Raw genomic sequence first — 12,161 nt, forward strand, 5'->3', positions numbered from 1 at the left:
CTAAGTAAGGTGTCACACATCCTCCTGTGGTTTCTTTTAAGATTATCTCTTCATATTTGGTTTTCTGTATATAAAAATAATATGCCAGTGAATGGATTTTGGGGTGGGGGAGGTATTTATCCTATTGATATTCTCTTATCTTCCTTGATGGATGGTTTGTTGTCTGCTGCCAAGTTTGGAAAGCTCTTGGCCATTATTTCTTTAAATATTTCTTCTGCTCCATTCTCTATACTTCGTGTATTTCACTTCTGTGTATGTTACATCTTTTGATATTGTTAAGCAGTTCTCTGATGTTCTTTTGTCTTTTATTATTGTTGTTTTTAAAATCATTTTTTTTTCTCTTTGTATGTCAGTCTATAGAGTTTCTACTGATCTTTCTTATTCCTCACTGATTCTTTTTGGCCATGATGAGTCTACCAATGAATCCATTAAATTTATTCTTCATTTCTCTTACTGTTTATTAGATTTCTAGAATTGATTTTTTTTTAAAAAATATTTCATTGTGTATTGCCTTTTAAATCTTTCATAACTTCATCTTTCTGTTTACATTACCCACCTGTTCTTACATGTTAGATCCCTTGCCATACTAATCATAGTTACTTTTAATTTCTTCTCTCACAATCCCAATATCTATTTCATATCTGAATATGGTTTTGATGCTTGTTTTATCTTTTCAGGCTGTGTTTTTCCTTGACTTTTGGCATGTATTTTAATTCTCTGTTGACTATTTGACAGGTTGTATCAGGTAACAGAATGAGGTACATACATTTTTAGTGTAAGAATTTATGCTAATTTGGCTAGTACTTGGGTTGTGTTATTTAATGGTTAATAAGTCTAATACCTATTTTAGCTTTAGGTACAAGAAGCTTCAACTTATTCCTCTAGCATGGTTTGGTTTTGTCTTCTTTCTTGGATTCAGGGATTTTCTATATGCTGCTCTTAGAGAGAGTCTGTGCCTTTCACCTGTAATCCACTGTAATTAAACTGGAGCCCTGTTGGAGTGGTGGTAAGGTGTTAGTAGGAGCATTCTATAAACTGTAACTTTAATGTTCAGCTCTTAATGGCCTGCATCACATGACTGTGGCTTTCACAAGTGTTTCTGTTCCTTCTCCTCACACCCTACTCCTTTCTCTAACTGCAGAATTCCCAATCTATTTCTTCAAAGTCCTGTCCCCTAGTGGGAATCTTGTTGTTTCATTTTTTCCCTTCCAGGGGATGATGGAGCAAGGAGAAATCTTCTTCCCCCAGGTAGAATATGCTTCCAGAATTGCACTCTGGTGAAGTTCTTTCCCTTGAAGTAGAGGCCACTGACACTGTTAGGGTGCTGCTCATCTTTCACAATGATCACATTTTCCCTTCCTCTTCTAGTGCCATGAGGGGATCTTTCTCAAATTCTCACTATGATAATCTGGTAAAATTTCCAGAGAGAAAATTCACACAAGGTTGGGCTCCCGTTAAAATAGCCTCCTCCACTCCCTCCTACAAGACTGAGGCCTCTTGGAGTTTCTCATTCTCACATTGAACCCTTCACTGAATAATCTATGGTGCTCCCAAGTCAGCCTCTTGGTTGGCAACAGATGAGTTATAAGTTATAAATATTTCTTCATGAAAATATTCATCACAGTAGAGACAAATTGGTTACTATTTCAAATCAACATTGGTGGGAGACTTTAAAATATATCTGAGGTTATTTTTGTGTTATTAATCTCCTGTCAACAACATAATCCTGGAAAAATCTGTAGAGGTGGGACATGGCCAGGAAGCAAATCCTCAAGGGCTGTTTGAGCAACTTGAAGTGGCTTTTATCCAATTTCCCTTCATGATGGGATTTGAGTTACTGTATGTCTATTTTCAGAATAGATTGAAGAATTCTTTTGCTAAAAAGTCACTTCCCTAACAGTCACTAAAATGCTGCTTGGTTTTATGTTCCAACCTGGGGCATTCCAAGTTTATATAATGTGCCCAAGGCACACACTTTATGGAAACCATCATAAAAGAACTCTGTAAGATGTTATCCATTACTCAAAAACCACATTGTCCTTACCACTCACAATCTGCTGGAAAGGTTGAAAAACCCAATGGTTTTTAAATTAAATGGCATCCTTGAATTAAAATTAGTAAAATTTTGAAAAGCCTTTCATTTCTTTGGCTAAAGTTACTCCAATTAGCCCTAATGGCATATAGTCCACTCACTCACAGACACGTTGATTTACCCTCTATGAATTAGTAACTGAAATGTCTACGTATTTAGAGGTTTTTCTCTTTCGTACAAGCCTATGCGCTGCTACAGGCAGTCATGGCAAAATATTGCAAGGGACTTGTGTACTATACCCTGTCCTATCACCAACAAGTTAAGATTGTCTTCCTTCTTCAGATCTTGAACAAAGAGCTTTCATTTACCAAAAAAGACATCAGAGCAAAAAAACTGCTCTTGAACCTTGTTGAAAGCAATTTTATCAGGTCCTATTAACAACAAAAAAAGCAAGTTTCAGGAAGTCAATGCTTAGGTTTACATTTCACAACTAAAGAAACAATGTAGAACTGCACACAATTGGATGGATACTCCAATAGGGGATCTCAAAGTGAAGAGTCACAGAGCTGACCCAAGACCTTCAGAACAAGCAGATGATGTTAGATAGTGGGCTGCTTCCACTCAAGATGTGTCAAGCCTAGGTCTGTTTGACACCTAAGTCCTGTTTTATTTTTCACTTTCTCGCTTATAATCATTCTTCTCATTTTTTACAGATTCCTCATTGTTGTGCACCTATAATGCCCCTTTTCTCCTTTCTTTCCTCTTTATTATATTTTTTAGATCAAAACGTACACATTGTAAATGAGTCAAAGGGATAAAAAGGTATAACATGGACATTTTTAAAAAAATACACATTCCAAGACAGTTTTTAGATTATCCCGAATGTAGTTATTGCCCTCAATTTTACCTACTATCAACTATACCATGCATCACCAGACCTCCATGATAAACCTTTCTGGCCAATTCTGCTCTCATCAAATGATACTTTAGGGAATTACAACTGGATAGCATTTTTACTTGCAACTATATGAAAAAATGACCATAAACAAATCAACCTGTGACTTTGCTAGTGCCACTCTCTCCCAGAAAAAGAAAAGAAGAAAAAAAAAGCATTATAAATCAATTGATCAGATGATGGATAATTCTGGTTTTGAATTCAACAATCTTTATAGGGCAATAGGCCAAGTACTTGCCCCCTGGAAGAGACTAATAGAAATCCAAATACATAACTAAGCTAATGTAAGGCTTTGATTCTGCATCTTTGAGTGCACCTACCAGGTTTATTTGTAGCCAGGATTCCAGGTTTTGTTTGCCTGAGACAAATAACTCATGAAATTTAGGAATAACATTTGAAGATTTTTCTATACACAGAGACCATAATTCTACAATAACCAATTCTGGAAATTCTGACCCAAGCACAATATCAAAAACAAGGCCACTCATTTATTCTAACATTTTACTTATATAAATTATTGATTCGCTTTTTAATATGAAAAATCAGAGCAGTGTCCCCATTGGTGCTAATCATACACATAGAAAAGAGTGAAGGAAACTTATCAGTAACTCTGACAGAAGTTATTAAAGATATCACCTCTGCCCTAGATGGACTATAGGTCAGTCTGAACCCATTGGTATGACTAGTGACATGGACAGTTGCATTGCTCTCAGCTTCTTGATGGCAAATTATAATCATGTCTGTGTCATCACAAATACTTCTTGTTGTATTTGGATGAATGAAACGAGCAAAGTAGAATAGACTATATATTATTGCCTTAAGGAAGAAGCTACTTGAATATCTAAGTTTTCTCCTCCTGATTTATGAGACTTGTCTGTTGGCCTGGGTTGGGAAGGTTGGGTTCCTGGTTCCAAACATCTTAAGTGAACTATTAGTTATTGTTACTTTGTGTTCATTTTAGTAGTCATTATGCTGTTCCACTACATTATAGCCAGGATCTTAAATGCCTCTATGCAGCTTCTCTTTTATCAGATGATTACAAAGATGGTACAACAAAAATGTCAAGAATAGTTTTTCATAAGTTGCATAAGAACACAACTGAACAATCCTAAAGCTGTGAAGATCTGGATCTAGCCCTTCCTCAACTGGTCAACTTCTTGCAAAGGACAGCATGATCAGAAAGAGGACTGAGAGACAGTATACATACAAACAATGGCCAGGCCGTATATGACAATTAGAACTCTTACCCACAACCTGTGAAGGAACTAACCCAGGAAGACAAACCACTACTTGCCCAGGCATTGACCCAGAATAGTCAAAGACTTTTGGCTTCCTGGTTGTTTTCTCCTGCTTCCAACTAAGGACCAACCAGTGAAAGTCAAGTTAACACAAAAAGTCATGGTTTGAGAAGTTTAGGAGAGAAACGGACCACACTTAATACAAAATGATTTTGCAGCAAGAGTGAAGGAGAAGCAACTCCTTCCTAATATTTAAGAATGAAAGTCCAAATAGCAGGAAGTAGGTAATTTATAATTAATGTATTTTATTAAATAAATCGTTAACACATTGCTTCTTATTCACTTCAAATTGCCTTGGCGCTGCCTGTGTTAACAGCTGTGACTAAAGCTTCCTCTACACATCTCAGCAATAATACTCTTTCCAGTCTAGGTATTTTGTTTTGTTTTGCTTTTGATTTTGGCATAATTTTTTTTCCCATTTAAATAAATGCAACTTCTCAAGACATAAGTCATTCAGCTTTAAGTGTCAGCCTCTACTTTTTCCTCAAGCTGGGCAAAAGGCAAAATCTTGCATAGGAAGGTCTTCTTCCCTCTAATGAAATCTTTTCACTGGTTTCTGAAGATATATGCTTGCCTGCCCTATTCTACTCACCAGTAAAGTAGAGGTCAAGGGCTAGGAGGCAGCTTTTTTCATAAGGCTGTCTTTCTATATCATCCATATTCAGCAAAATGCAGCTGGGCAATTTCTGCTTCCTGAATATGAGTGCATTTCAGGAAATACGCTACCAAGTGGTTTTGAAAAACTAGAATTGTTGTCATGAAATATTATAAACTTCAGTTAATCCTAAGTACGGAAGATCACAAATCTATTACTAATTGGAAAGCTGTTAGTGCTGTGTTGGTGAGGTTGCCATCCCCCACTGAGTGGGCATCAAGAGAAAAAGGGGATGGGGGCACACTGGGTCAGTTCATGGCTTTGGTATTTGTCTTGGTCTCAGTAAGATTTCACTATGTAACAGTACAGTCTCAAGGTTACTCACAGCTTGAATCGAAGAAGCTAGAAGTCCTGGACTGTCCTCTTCTGGTACAGTACTAAGGGTGTCGGACTCTGTAGAAAAGTGTGAGATGACTGCTCAAGTCCATGCTCACTAGGAAATGCCATGGGGTTGGAAGGGCTCTGGCTACGCAACCTGGCTGGCCTATGCTGGGGCTGTGTCAGTGCATGTTTGTGAGGCTGTATAGGACAGGCTATGGTTGTACCTGCAGGGCCCAGAGATCTGGGAGGCAGCAGAGGGCTAGCCTAGATCCTGACCTGTATGCAGAGTACACGGAGCATTTGGTGAGAGACTGTTTGGATGCTAAGAAATTCTTGGACAACTCTGGCCCCCAGGATAGCCAGGAGGTGGTTTTCCTGGTTTCAGGGGTGCTGGAGCAGGATTTTTAACAGCTTAGAGCAAAGTATGAGTGCTAAGATCAGAGAAATTGTGAGCTGTGCCAAATTATGAGCTGATGTGACCTGGCAACTGCCTGAGCTTGGTTTTGGCGAATAGTTATCTGACTCCATCCAGTTCCTCAGCTCTTGCTCCAGCATGTCCATAAAGTAGAAGCAGTCCTATCCCCTTCGCTGCTTTCAACCGTAGAGATTTGGGAGGGTGCTCTGGGCCCACTGAAGCCAAGGTGATGTGATCTGTAGATGGGAGAGGCAGCTGGAAAGCAGGGGATATATGCTTTCTTTAGAGTGCTACCCTAGAAGTCCATAAGCTTCACATTTAAGTTCTCCTTCTTAACCAAGTTGCCTTCTTTTACCACCATACTGGCAGGCCGCTTCTTCTTCAGGGTCCCTGAGTTAGTCATTTCCAGCGTGGGAAGAGTGATGGAATTTGTGTGGAGATGTACAAATGCTCCAATACATTACATTTCACCTTTACAGGGAAGAATCAGTCAGCACACTGACTGATTGGTTTGATCACCATGGCCACATGAATGGATGTGGCTACAGCCATTTCAGCAAGCAGTCCTTCATTTTTGGCCCATAATCAGTTAGGCACAAAAATGATTGCAGTGCATTTTGTTAATGCTGCTAGTATGAGCAAGCTCTGCAAGGAACTTAATTAAATACCTAAAGTTAATGAAATTTTGTGATGGCAACTTTTGACCTGTTCTCCATAAATCTTGAAGATTTTGTCTTAATCCTGTACACTTGCAACTTGTGCCCACTATTCACATAGATTAAGTTATCAAAATTTAAGACAACTTCCATAATTAGGACTTTAAATCAACAGCTTACAGCACAGGGGTCTGAATAGAACTCATCCAGGTGAGAAGTAGAGCGGTCTAAAACAGCTCAAAGTTTCTTTAACTTGGAGGCCCCACTACCAATTTTAAAATGCCCTTCACTCTGTGATTGTCTAGGAGAAGCAGTGACACAGGCTTCAACCAGAATCATATGAAGTATTCTTTCAAAGGTGTTCCCAAAGCTGGTTTTCCACCCACCTATCTTGATTGGCTCACATTTCAAGGAGGGCCCTTCCTAAGACTGCTAATGCTTTTTGATGGTAATCTGCTTGGACTTCTAATAATGAAACAAAGAATTTGCTATACTGCCCTTCTTTGGCCACCAGTTGCACGTGTCTGCTGCAACTTGATCTTTGCAGTGTTCTACTTGATTTCCAGCTTTAACCATCTCTTAAGGTATCTATTTTTTATGGAAGTCCCTGAAAGTTGACTTCTGAAGATTTGTGAGTTTAGTTCCAGCTAGCTCTAACAAAATTCAAGTTTATCGAGCTGTTTCCTCTGTTTCTGGGTATTTAGGTATCTCCACTCCTGTTATGCCGTACAGAAAGTCCACAATCCTTTCTTCAACAAAGGAAAGCGCTCCATCATGCTGAGAGAGTTTAGAGCTAATTGATTCTCAGCATCCCCACATGTGTCCAGCATCTTCATCAAGAGAAAGTCTTCTAGCTGAGCTGATGCTTCTTGAGTTTTGAAAGGGGTTTTCTGTACCTCCTCTGGCATTAGTGCCATGCTGGCCCTGGAAGCACACCATCAGGCTCTTGTGGGGATGGTGGCACACTGACTACACCATGTCAGTGCACAGGCTGAGTTGTAACAGATCTTCACAGAGAACTTCTGTTTTCTCAGCTCTACCCACAGTTTGGCTGGCCAGCTGCTTCATGCAGTGGAACTTCTTCACTGCAGCAGTGGTGGCCAGGCTTTAGGGACTCAGACCTGACAGGACAGGGCAGCAGCATCAGTAGTTCTCCAGGCCTGCCTTTGGCCATGTTATGTGTCACTCATGGTGACACAGCCCTGCTTCCTTTTTTAAGCCATCTTACCTCAGGTTGCTCTCTGATAGCATCTCCAAATTGAATTTGGCTAAATCATCATGTCAGTCGCATGAAATTCATGGAAGCCTGGTCCTTCTATCATGTAAACTGTGGAAGTGTGGAAACATATGGAATATACATGATACAACTTTATTTTGAAATTGATTGCATAGTGCAAATATAAACATTTAATATTCATACAATTTGAATCTTTGTAGGAGAAATTTTTCATTGCAAGATGTATTGTTCTTTCTTGTAAGAAATAATTAGAGCCACTTAATTGCCATTTCTGGAAAAAAATTTTAACTTGGTTGTTGCTGAAGTGTGACCTTGAAAGTGACTTGTCTCTTTAAAAATGGAAATGGTGAAATATGTACTACCAAAATACAAATTTACTCTGTCTTCTTTTAAAGTTACTTCTGAAAATATTCCATACATAATCTCCATCTACAGTATAAGCATCAATATTAAGATGGCAGCTAAGGGATTTTGTGTCTTCTATGCACTCTATCCACTACTGAAAACCAAACAGTTTTCTTTTTTTTTTCTTTTTTTTTTTATCTTAAGCATTTTATTTTATTCTTTTTTTTTTTTTTGGGGGTACACCAGGTTCAATCAACTGTTTTTATACACATATCCCCATATTCCCTCCCTTCCTTGACACCCCCCCTTGAGTCCCCCCCACCCTCCCTGCCCCAGTCCTCTAAGGCATCTTCCATCCTCGAGTTGGACTCCCTTTGTTATACAACAACTTCCCACTGACTATTTTACCGTTGGTAGTATATATATGTCTGTGCTACTCTCTCGCTTCTTCTCAGTTTCCCCTTCACCCCCCGCCCCCTCCCATACCTCGAGTTCTCCAGTCCATTCTCTGTATCTGCTTCCTTGCTCTTGTCACTGAGTTCATCAGTACCATTTTTAGATTCCGTATATGTGAGTTAGCATACAATATTTGTCCTTCTCTTTCTGACTTACTTCACTATGTATGACAGATTGTAGTTCTATCCACCTCATTACATATAGCTCCATCTCATCCCTTTTTATAGCTGAGTAATATTCCATTGCAGCACTCTTTACAATAGCCAGGACATGGAAGCAACCTAAATGCCCATCAACAAATGAACCAAACAGTTTTCAGTTAATACTGTCTCTAGTTAATTACTCTATTGTTGCCACAAATGTCACTACCTTACACATAAAACGAAAGAGCTTCTGAGTGTTAGTTTCAGTCTTTATATGATAAAGAGTTTGAATGGTCAGTATGCAGTGTAGTATAAATACACTTTAGACAAACTGAATTTAGAAGGCAATGACATGGATGCAATTTGAGAGAAGATTTAGCGTTTGTTTATATTTTGCAAGTTCAACATTGCTGAGTAATCAAGATTACTGGAAGATAGTTTATCAGATTCCTTCAAGAATGCGAAATGGACAGTTAAACTGACAAAGTCTGCATAAAAGGAGAATAAATTATTAATTTACACACCAAAGAGAAAGGTATCCTGGAAAATATTTTCTAAGCAACACTTTTACTAGTTCTTTCACCAATCATGCTAATTTTTGATTCACAGACTACATACTAATAACAGATTTTTATTGAAAAAGATGTCGATAGCTCCATTATTTGTCACTTCTTACCTACACATCTGACATAATTCCATAGGGTATTTTCTTTAAATTAAATATTTTTCCTGAACAAATTTTGGCCTCAATTCTCTTATAGTCAAATTGGTTCAAAAGCTCAATGTCATTTTTTTCAAACCACAGGCACTTATGATGTATTTTATCACAGAGAGGATAAATAACTATGTCCCTATGTCAATTCCTCAGCAGGAAAATTGTACTATAGTTGTGTAAAAAATGATTTGTGGTTTGCCAAGAAGCATAAATCAGTCAGAGTTTTATGAAGAAAAGGGATAATCATCCTTAACAAAAAGGAGCTATTGTCTGAGAGCAAAGTGCACATACTCGAGTTTGAATTTGACCAAATCTCTAGTAGGAAATGTATGAGGAAAATTTCAAAGGCATAAGGAGATATTCAAGTATGCTTAACTTTTATAAAATCAGAATCATGTAGTTGAATCTCATCAAACTGGGCAACTACAGATAGAATGTTTCGCCTCTGCTCTGGTATGATGTGAGCACTGTTGACAGACATTGCATAACATATTGCTATGATTTTTGTAATGTAAGAACATTCATAATATCCACCCATCTTACATTACTATTTTCTCTGTTAGATGTTACTAGGTTTCACAATGCTTTTCATGGGTTTCTAAAAAAAAAAAAATCTGGGTTGTGTTTTATCTGTGAATTTACTAAACTACATTTGGCTCTTAACTGCTATATAGCTGTGACTGAAAGTGGAGCTCTTCCATCAAGATGCAAAACCTCAGTGCACACACAACGTGTACAAGCCTCACTCAACTTAGTTTGCTTTTGCCTTTTTGTTCTCCTGGTTTCAATCATTTCAACTAGAACTATTGTGTAATAAATCATGTATTTAGAATGAGGCAAGGAATAAATGAAAACAATACTATCAAAAACACTAGATTGACAGAGCTGGTAGCTTACATAAAAGTAGAGAAAAATTACAGGAACTGCTTAAGCAGTTTTCATTATAGACTCAAGTTTTACATTGATGTTTTAAAATGTGTTATTTTTACCTTGAGACATCTTGAATGGAAGGTAGCTTGTATCTTGCTGCTGCTTTTCTACTAGGGCAATGTATTTTATTTTTGAGTAGTTATTTATTCCTTCTTATTAGATTCAGTGGTTTTTCTTTTATTAGTTTACCATGGGCATTAAACACAACTATGTATTGTGTTTTATTTGTTTTTTGCTTTTTGTTTTTTTAAGCTCCTTATTACAATATAATTGCTTTACATTCTTGTACCAGCTTTTGAGGTACACCAAAGTGAATCAGCTGTATTTATAAGTATATCCCCATATCCCATCCCTCCCTCAACTCCCTCCTACTCTCCCTGTCCTGGCCCTCTGTAACTATGACTTCATCATCTGAAACATCACCACTAGAGCAATGAAAAAATATTAAATTTTGCTATGCAAAATTTCCATATATTCTTTTTGCATTTATTTATTACAACTCTAGGTATTAAATTTGGCTTATTAAAAACAGTGACTAAGCAAAGAATGTAAGTAGCCATCTGATTCTAAAACATGGTATCAGATCCTAGTTAGAGAGATGTTAGAAGCCAGTTTTATGACAGTGTCTCTATTTTCCATATTGAAAGTACAGACATACTCTTAAGAGAAGACTCAATGTTCTATGGTAGCTATCTTTTGTTTTACCATCTCTATAGTATTTTCACCAACCCACCCCTTACATACCTACTTTATTCTATGTGCTCTTCTTTAGCTAAACTATTTTAATATTTGGTTGGCTTTAGAAATATAATAATCAAAATAAAATAGTTATAAATGAGTTTGAAGTGAACCTGGAGTATAAGGAAAATTTCTTAACCCGTAAAGGTTATTTATGTAAATTCCATAGTTAACAACACAGTTTATGCTCCTGTTGGTGAAAACATGAATGCATTTCCCATAGGGCTGAGAATAAGGGAGAATTTGTACTTTCAACTTTTCTTATTCAACATTATATTTGAGATCCTAGCAAGTTCAACAATGGAAGAAATGAAATGAAATGAAATGTATACAGTTTACAGAAGAAGTAATAAAACAGTTTTATTCACAGTAAAGATAATGTTCTACATATAAAAGCCTAAGGAATATACAAAACTACTAGAATTAATTTGATAAGTTCACTTGTTATAATATCATTATTTAAAATTCAGTTGTTGTCCTGTATACTATCAACGAACAGCTATAAAATAAAAATATAATTTACAAAAGCACTGAAGAAGATAAAACATGTATGGATAACTATAAACATATATATATATCAGACCTCTACAATAATACCTAAAGAACCTTGTGATATAAGTCAAAGAAGACTTAAATAGACACTTATACAATGTTTATGGACTCAAAGACTCAATATTGTTATATAATTATCCCAGAAATTACTATTAGAATTAACAAATTCTAACAAATTTCTGAAACAAATTGCTTTTGGGAGTTGATAAAATGATTCTAAAATTCATGTAGAAATTCAGGTCTAAAATAGCCAAGATGATTTTGAAGAAATATGTTTAAACATTTTGAGAAATCATACCATTTTATGTCATAATCAAGACATATTATAGTATTGACATAGAAATAGATTAGTAGATAAATTGAACCAAATTAAGTATCCAGAAAACAGACATACATTTATATGGCCAATGGATTTTTTAAAATGTGAAAGAAAGTCATCAACAAATTGTTCTGGTACAATGAGCTATTTATATGTGAAGAAAATGAATCACTGTCTCACAACACACACAATTTGAGATCGAAATTTGATCTTAGTCTGAAAGCTGAAACTACATATCTTCTACAAGAATGCACAGTATAATATTTTTAAAATCTTGGTGTAGTCAAGATTTCCTAGAGAGGACCCAGTAAGCATTGACAATAAACATCTTTGTTAAAAAAAAAGTTAAGCAACAAGACACAAGTATGAAAATTAACAGGAAGTCACAAAGTGG

At 36.6% G+C, this 12,161-nt stretch overlaps 2 pseudogenes; both read right to left on the bottom strand.

Annotated features, from left to right (window-relative positions):
* LOC130844555 (mitochondrial transcription rescue factor 1-like) overlaps nucleotides 1-4,944 on the bottom strand; it is a 90,407-nt pseudogene extending 85,463 nt beyond the window's left edge.
* Nucleotides 4,945-5,193: 249 nt separating this feature from the next.
* Nucleotides 5,194-12,161, bottom strand: part of LOC130844556 (rho GTPase-activating protein 17-like) — a 41,729-nt pseudogene continuing 34,761 nt past the window's right edge.

Source organism: Hippopotamus amphibius, chromosome 2, assembly GCF_030028045.1.
Source record: "Hippopotamus amphibius kiboko isolate mHipAmp2 chromosome 2, mHipAmp2.hap2, whole genome shotgun sequence".
Lineage (NCBI taxonomy): Eukaryota > Metazoa > Chordata > Mammalia > Artiodactyla > Hippopotamidae > Hippopotamus > Hippopotamus amphibius.